This window comes from Amborella trichopoda, chromosome 2, assembly GCF_054954075.1.
Source record: "Amborella trichopoda isolate Santa Cruz 75 chromosome 2, AtrichopodaSantaCruz75HAP2 v2.0, whole genome shotgun sequence".
NCBI classification, from domain to species: Eukaryota; Viridiplantae; Streptophyta; class Magnoliopsida; order Amborellales; family Amborellaceae; genus Amborella; species Amborella trichopoda.
Window position 1 is genome coordinate 14,557,535 of NC_142337.1, and position 8,735 is coordinate 14,566,269.

The following is an 8,735-nucleotide window of genomic DNA, read 5'->3' on the forward strand; positions in this document are numbered from 1 at the left end:
GTTAGATCCATAGTTAGCAAATCGCCATTTAATCGATAATTTTTTCAAAAAAAACAGTTTTAAACAATGATTTTTTGAAAATAAGGGGAAAAAATAGCGTAGTTTTCATAAAAACGTTTAAAATGCGCTTTTTTCATAATAATTTAATGCCAAAAAATCATATCTTTTTTTACCTATAATTTTTTTCTAAAAGATTTTTTTTTTTCTTGTTTTGTGTATTGCAGCCATTGCTACTTTCATGCTTTTGAAAAAAAAAATTTATTTTAAAAAAAACTAAAATAGAAGGTTTTATCCCCCTTGTGTTCTTCAAAGCTACAGTTGCAGATTGAAGGTATGAATTTTTTTTTCCTTTTTTTTAAAACTTAAACAAACAGATACAGATTTCAGTTGTTATAAATGAAATGCTATTTATAGCAAATCATTTGTAAAGTAAATCATGTGTAAAGACAATTATATACATGTAGATTTTTGTGATAATTGTTTTTATGAAAATACTATTTATGGCACAAATTAGAGCTCAAAACATAGTCTTTTACCGATGAATGAGAAGCAGAGAGTGACTAAAGGACCAAATAATCAATATTTTGTTTTTGTTATGTGATAACAACGGTAAACAATATAGTGTAAACTGTAAAGCGTTATGATGCCCAAATATGTCGAGGCTCTAAACAATCAAATTAGAGCCCACTTCAAAACTTTCACTAGAAGAGGCAGTTATGATGCCCAAATATCCTCAAATTGATCATCTGAACATCAAGAAGCATGGACATGATAAAAAAAATGGATTTCAAGTTTTGGAAATAGTGCATCTTGTAACGCGTTTTTGGACTGTTAATTTTCAAGATTTTCAAGTTTTTATAGATATGCTTGATCTACACTAGTTTTTTTAACTTTAAATTTTATAATTAAAGATGAAAATATATTTTAAGACTATCATAAAGATTTTCAGTATTAAAACTACATTTCTCAACATTATTTGAAGGTGTGTTTTACTTTGATTGTTTAGAGCCTTGGTTCTATACAAACTGCACCCTATATATAATATAGCCTCCTATTTTCTAATATCAAATTTCAAAGGGCGCACTAGTTAGGTAGTGCTATCTTGGGATGGTTCTTCATGGAAGGTCGGTCCTGGTTTCGGTCCTCGTGAATCCACCCCCTTTTTTTTTTTTCAGGGGAACTCAAAAAATGAGGGCGTTTGTTTGGGAAAACAAGCCCCTGATGTGATGGGAAAGGTGTGTGCCTGAACCACAATGTCATTCAAACATCTTTGAAATAAAAGTGACATATTAATGACATATTAAAATTGTTTATGGTTTAGTAATGGGGGATAGGAAGATCCATCTTTTCTCTTGGCAGAAAGTCTGCTGACCTAAATCTCTAAAAGGGCTCGACATATGAAACCTAAAAGACCTCTATCCTGGACTTTTCTTGTTGGCCAATGACTTTAACGCAACTGTGGAATCCCAAATCCAACTGATTGGCAATAGGAAGGTGTGGAGTCCCATCCTCATAAGATCCCTTTAGGACCCAGAACTTCACTGCCCTCTCCAATACTCTTATTTGGACCCCTAACCACTCGGGTTCTTTCTTGGTGGCCTTCTTTTACTCCTCTCTAGCTCACCTTATAACCCCGCTTCTCTCCCACTTCTATTGCAAACAAAGTTTGGATTCCTTTGGTCCCTCCCAAGATTCAATGTTTCAATTGGATAGCTGGGTCCTAGAGATCCCTCACAATGGATCAATTACAAAGAAAGGGACTCCAAATCCCAAATAGATGCATTATGTGTATTGAAGATGAGGAGACCAATACTCCTGTCTTCATCCATTGCAAGTTAGACTCATCAATTTGGGTTGACATCCTTCAGTTGTTCTAATGCCAGTGGGTGACTCCTGATGTCCCTCATCTCCTAAGTTCAACTTTCTCAACTCCTTGGCCTAAAGCCGGCACACTGCTGTTCCAGGCTTCAGTGGCTACCACTCTGTGGACAATCTAAACAGAGAGAACGCCAAAATATTTTGAAGCCAAATATCTTCGTTGGATGTACTACTAGAAAAGATCAGAGTTGCTGTCATTTTCTAGACCACCCACCGCAAACATTTCAAAAATCTTTGCCACATTGATTTTCTACATAGTTGGACTTCCATTTTTTCCTTTAAACCTCTGAGGCCCCCGCGCTATGCCTATTGGAGACCACCCGAAGCAGGCCAACATCAAACTCAACTTTGACGGGTGTTCTCTCGAAAATCCTGTCCTTGTAGGTATAGGTGGCTTGTTCCACGACCACAACAGCAATACCCTTTACTCCTTTTCTATTCCGATTGGCGACTCAGATTCAACAGTTGCAGAGACTTCAGCCCTCTGGGAAGGCCTCAATAAATTAAACACTACCTGGGTGCAGTCTATAACCATTGAAGGCGACTCTTATAGTGTTATAGCTTCGGCCTCAGGCATACCCCTTGGCCTTCGAGGTTCAGCAGTATCTTCGAGGTGATCTGTTAACTCACAAGGAATCTACAAATCTCGTAGAATCACGTTTGGAGAGAAGCAAATAGTGAGGCTGATTCCCTAGCAAAAGCAGTTGCAGCCTTGTATCACTCCAATCTGAGTCACCCCTAGGGGACCATTTTTTGCTCGGTTTCCTATCATAAATTGGAATTAATCTCATTAATGGCTCAATTCATGTAAAGCATTTTTGATCTAGCCATGGTTTTTGTGTAGGGCACCCGTATGTGTGTAGCCTATTTTTCAAGCGAAGCCCGTCTGTGAGAATCCTGCCCCCCCCTCTTTTCACACATTCTGTACTTGTTTTAAATTTAATAGTCAAAATATTAAAAAAATAATAGACAAAATACCTCCATAGAATTTTCAACTTTCGTTTCTTTCTAAACTCGAAATTTCAAAATCTACCGTCTAACTTTCCAAATAACTTTATTTATTTTTATTCTAACTTTTAACCTGAACAATTTAAAAAAAGATTATCTTTTTTCTAACTTTCTCTCTCTTCACGTGTTTAAATCTCTCTCCTCACGTGTTTCTCTCCCTAGACCGTTCTTCCTCAATGTTTTTGCAACCCATTTCTTTCCAACTCAACAATGGCGGATACCGGGAGATTGTAGAGAATGTGAAAATATAAAAACTTACAAGCTCTCTCTAAATCAGTAACGCATAATATGCCGCCTCCACCTTTGCCAGATTTGCAACACTCAGAAGAACTAGTGGAGGTGTCTGCTGCTTTCATACGTTCACAGACAAATTATTTTCTCAAGGTTTCACAGGATATCGCCCTTGGAAAGGACTCGAAGCTCTTTTTCAATCGCTGCTTATCTATGGCTAATCTCAGTTATAGGGAGCTGGACTGATTTCCTCACTCTAGGATACACAAGCCTCGTCTTGGTTCTCACTGTCCCAGCATTGTACGAAAAGTATGAAGATCACATTGATACATATGTGGAGAAAGCATACACAGAATTGTTGAAACTCTATGTAAAACTAGATGAAGAGTGCTCAAGCAAGATCAGGAAATGGATTCAGGCAAAGAGGAAATCAGAATAATATCCTATATTTTTGTGATTTCACTAAAATACGAGATTGGTTGGCTTCATGATGCAGAATCTTGATTGTATTTTTTGGGTGCTTTCTTTTTCATGTTTTGCTGAAGAATTTGAAGTTTTGATTGTTTTTGAGTGATTGATTTCAGGAGTATGCACCTCTGTTTTTTAGTGCAGATGCAGAGAGAGAAAGGTGGGGAGTCTCTCTCTGTATTTTTTTCTATTTTGCTTTTAGAGAGAGAGAGAGAGGGGTGAGCCAGTGAGAGGGGAAGGAGTATGTGGGTGAGTGGATTGACAATGGAGACGCAACTGAAGGTTGGTAGTTTATCTTATTTTTCTTGTTTGGAAAGAGGGGTACATAGCACTCGACTCGGAAGGAGAGAGAATCTCTCTCTTCTCGGGCCTTTTTTCTAACCTTTTTCTCTCTTAAGATATGCAGGGGCTCCCAATATTAACGTTATATGGAGATTTAAAGGTAGATATTTAGTTCGATCGAAATTAGTGTTTTCGGTTCGAGATTGAAATTAGATCGTTAATCCTGCGTTATTGGATATGGTGGTTCGGTGTGGAGATGTAATAAACTTGAATGAGATAAACTTCGACATCTTTTCTTTTACTTTCGTGTTTTTTTTATTTTATATTTTCAAACATAGTATTAAATTGAATAAATGCTATCAAATAGTTGAGTTTTATTTTATTGTTGTGCTGTTTTATTTTGAAATATTTATTAATTATAATAAAATCATCTGTAAGTGATATTTTTGTTAAAATAAAAAAATAATTATTATTATTAAAAAAAAAATTATACTCCTTAATAAAATATTAAATAGGTCTTTCTTCCATAAAATACATCGCACGAGCGATTCGATGAGTTATAATGCATAGGGTAAGGTTCTAAGCCACATAGGCGAGATTGGGTACAAAGCTACAGAGGGTGGTGGGCCGCATACCAGAAATACACGTAATGAAGCCACATGCCAGAAAGGCAAAGTTTTACGTGGTAAGGTGCCAGAGAGCCAAAACACGGATCGCTAAAAAAAGTAATGGAGCCGTCGGTATCACCGATACCCAATCTAGATAAATTTAAATATTATATCTGATACCATACCATAGTTACAATATTTAATGAATAAATTTATATAATATATTTGTTTTTGGTATGTGGTAAGTAGGTTTGATGTTTTGTACAGTATTTAATGGGTAGATTTATATAGTATATTTTTTTTGGTATATACTAGTTAGTCATGTATTTTAATATTAAAGTATTTAGTGAATGAATTTATATAGTATATTTGTTTTTGGCATGTAATAAGCAGGTGTGATGTTCCTTAAAGTATTTAATGAGTAGATTTATATGGTACATTTTTTTTTTTAGGTGTGATTTCTATAAGGTTACAACCTTAAAGAATCCAAATAAGGCACACCTCCAAATTTTATCATAACATGTAATTTTGGATGGCAAAAATTATTATGATTATCTCAAATCTATTTTTATATCTAATTATAAAATTTAAACCTAAAAAAATGATTAAAATCAAGATCTATAAACATATGAAAATTTTGAAAATGGACAGTTTAGATAATGTATTGCAAGATGCACTATTTTTTGACTCAAAATCTTTTTTTTTTCTATATTCATACATCGCGATGTTTAGATGACCAATTCGAAGTTTTTTCAACATTAAAAAAACCTTTCTCTGTAATTCTACATTTTAAAGATGCAACCTTATATAAACTTTTTCTTTTTTTTTGGTATATACTAGTTAATTATGTATCTAATATTAGATGATTGGATAAGAGTCACGGGTCATCTAAATTAATTATATTAGTCTAATAAAGTTTTTACGGATGAATTAGTTATTAATGGCTTTAACATAATTTTTATTTCTTAAAATTTTAAAATGTATAATATTATAAATTTATCCAATTTTTTTTAGCCTAATCCGATATATTAGCGATATCTTTATATAAAGTATTTTTTGCCAAACAATTTGTTACACGATTCGTTCATCAGACTTTTTAAAACAAAAATGATTTGCTATTGATTTTATCGTGAGCCGATCTATTCATGGTCCCCGGCTTGCTAACCGTAGTGAGATCGCATTGTATTCCAGTAACTCAATGCCCATAACCGGACCGCATTATATTGGCTGATATCTGAAGGTTAATTGAGATAATGGCACCGGTGTGGTTTCTAACAATGGGGCTCATTCTCTCTTTTCTCCTCTCTCTCTTTCCCTGCCCCTAATTCGGCTCCAAACAATCGTGGTCTCTTCGCTCTTTTCCTGCCGCTACAGCCGCAAAAGATACATTTTTTTCATGGGGTTTCATCTGATGTACTACTTAAAGGTGAGAGCTTTTGCACATTATTGCCCCTTCTTCCCTCTCTCTCTCTCTCTCTCAAAGCTCAACATCATTCCCGGCTTCTTTTGCAGATAGATTTACAGAAGATGTGGAAACAATATTGCCTGACATGAGATACTCAGAGCCCATGAAAAAAGGATGAGGTTGTGGCTCCATGAAGGTGGCACACTCCATTGAAGAGCTCCCACCTGCAAGGCACAACACACCAGCTAGTAGGTCACGGCCATTGAATTGTCTAACCCAAACATCGATATATCAGAGTTGAATGATTGCCATTTTTCCAAGCTCAAATGCCAGTCGTATTGGAGCTCGAGAGAAGAGGAGGAGGAGGAGGTTTCAGAGAGCTTGAGGCATTTTGAGATGGGGGTGTTTAAGGAGCAGGCAAAAGTACAGATGCATACATGGTGGATATGGATGCAAAACACCAGAATTCCGCGGAGGGAGAGATCGATTTAGCAGAGGGAGGGAGAGAGTTCGCGATATTTAGGTAGAGAGTGAGAGAGAGACGAGAGTTTGGGGAGAGATTGGAATTTCAGGAGATTATAAAATTTCGGTAGTGAGAGAGGTGACGTACTAAAAACTAAAAATTTCGGTAGAAAGAGAGTTGAAGCTTTAAAACCTAAAAATTATAAAATATAAAAAAATATTAATAATGGTATTTTTGATCTCCCAATTATTTGATTATTTTAGTGGAGGTCAATATAAAGAAAAATAAAATTGGGGTTTAAGGTATAATACAAAAATTATGAGATGAGATAGGTGGAAAGTTGAAATTGGGGATATCTATAATGGGATCATATACTTTGACACCATTTACTTTTAGTCACAATTACTTACAATAAAATATGATAGTTTGGATGTATTACATAAAATTTCTTCTGAACTTTGAGCGTGGTCAATGAAATAAAGAAAAAATTTATATAAAGCTGAGGCTCTAAACAATCAAATTAGAGCCTACCTCAAAATTTCATTAGAAGATGTTGTTTTGATGTCCAAATATCCTCAAATTGCTTATCTCGACATCATGATGCATGGACAAGAGAAAAAAATGGATTTCAAGTTTTGAAAATAATGTTAATACATTTTTGGACCGTCAATTTTCAAGACTATCATGTTTTCATAGATCTGCTCGATGTACACTATTTTTTAGCTTTAAATTTTATAATTAGACGTGAAAATATCTTTTGAGGCTATCCCAAAGATTTTCAATATTAAAACCACATTTCTCAACATTATTTGAAGGTGTGCTCTACTTTGATTGTTTAGAGCCTCGGCTCCATACACACTGCACCCATAAAATAAATGCACTCACACAATTTGAGTCAATATTAATTGTGACCACACTCTCCAAAAAAAATAAGGAAAAAGTTTATATAAGGTTGCAACCTTACCTCTACTACTACGGATGCACCTCAAAAATCTGTCGGAAAAATAGTTTTAATGTTGAAAAACCCTTTGATTGATCATCTCGACATCTAGATGTATGACCTTGAAAAATAAAAAGATTTTAAGTATCATAAATAGTACATTTTACAACATATTATCTACACCGTCAATTTTCAAGATTTTCATATGTTCATGGATTTACTTGATTTTAACTATTTTTAAAAGAGCAACCTTTCTATGCTTCCCCTGCAGCATAGAAGTTCTATCTTTCCCCTTATCCAACCATCCATTCTGAATGAAGGGCTAAGATTGCCCCAATCACAATGTCACGTCTCTACACTATTTTATTCTTAATTTTTTTTTATAAACTATTTTGACACCAAATTTTGGACGTCCATTCCTCTATTAAACTCGCACAAGCTAAAAATATTCAAAAAATATTTTCAATAAAATAAAATGACTAAAATACCTTTTAAAGTTTCAAGAGGCATTTTGATCATTATATTTTATCAAAAAAATATTTTTAATATTTTTTATAAGTGCGCCACAATGAGAAGATGGCATGTACCAAATTTCATATGCATACAATTTGTATAAAAAAAAAGCTAAAAATAAAATACTTTAAGACGTCGGATCTAAAATCAAACGGTGAGTGACTCTCTTGATCAAAATTGGACGGCTGGATGGTAAAGGGAGGATATAACTTCTATGCTGTAGAAAGAGCATAGAAACTTTTTAAAAATTTATAATTAAATATAAAAATAGATTTGAGGTAATCCTAAGAACATTTTACCTCAAAATTATATACCATGATAAAACATGAAGGTGCACCTTACCTCTACACCTATGGATGCATCCGTATGTACACTTGCGCCCATAAAATAAATACACCCACCCAATTTCAGTCAATATTAATTGTGACAAAAAGTAAATCGTCTTATCGAATACTTTCCCACAGCGTTTTAAAAAACGCCGAGTCGAACCGGACTCGCCCGAAAATCGGAAATCGTCCGGTTCTAGAGAGAACCGGACGATTCTGTACAGTGAATCGCCGATTCACTGTACGGAATCGGCGAGTCCGAACAGTGAATCGGCGATTCCGTACGGAATTTTTTTTTTTTTTTTTTTTTTTTTTTTTTTTTTTTTTTTGGTAATCCATGATAGATTTTTTTTGTAATCCATGATCGAATTTTTTGGTTTTTTGTAACCCATAATAGAATTTTTTGTAATCCATGATCGAAATGTTTGTTTTCTTTTCTTGTAATCCATGATCGATTTTTTTGTTTTTTTTTTTTTTTTTGTAACCCATGATAGAATTTTTTGTAATCCATGATCGAATGTTTTGTAATATATGATCGAAATGTTTGTTTTTTTTTTGTAATCCATGATTGAAATGTTTGTTTGTTTTTTTTTAATCCTTGATTGAATTTTTT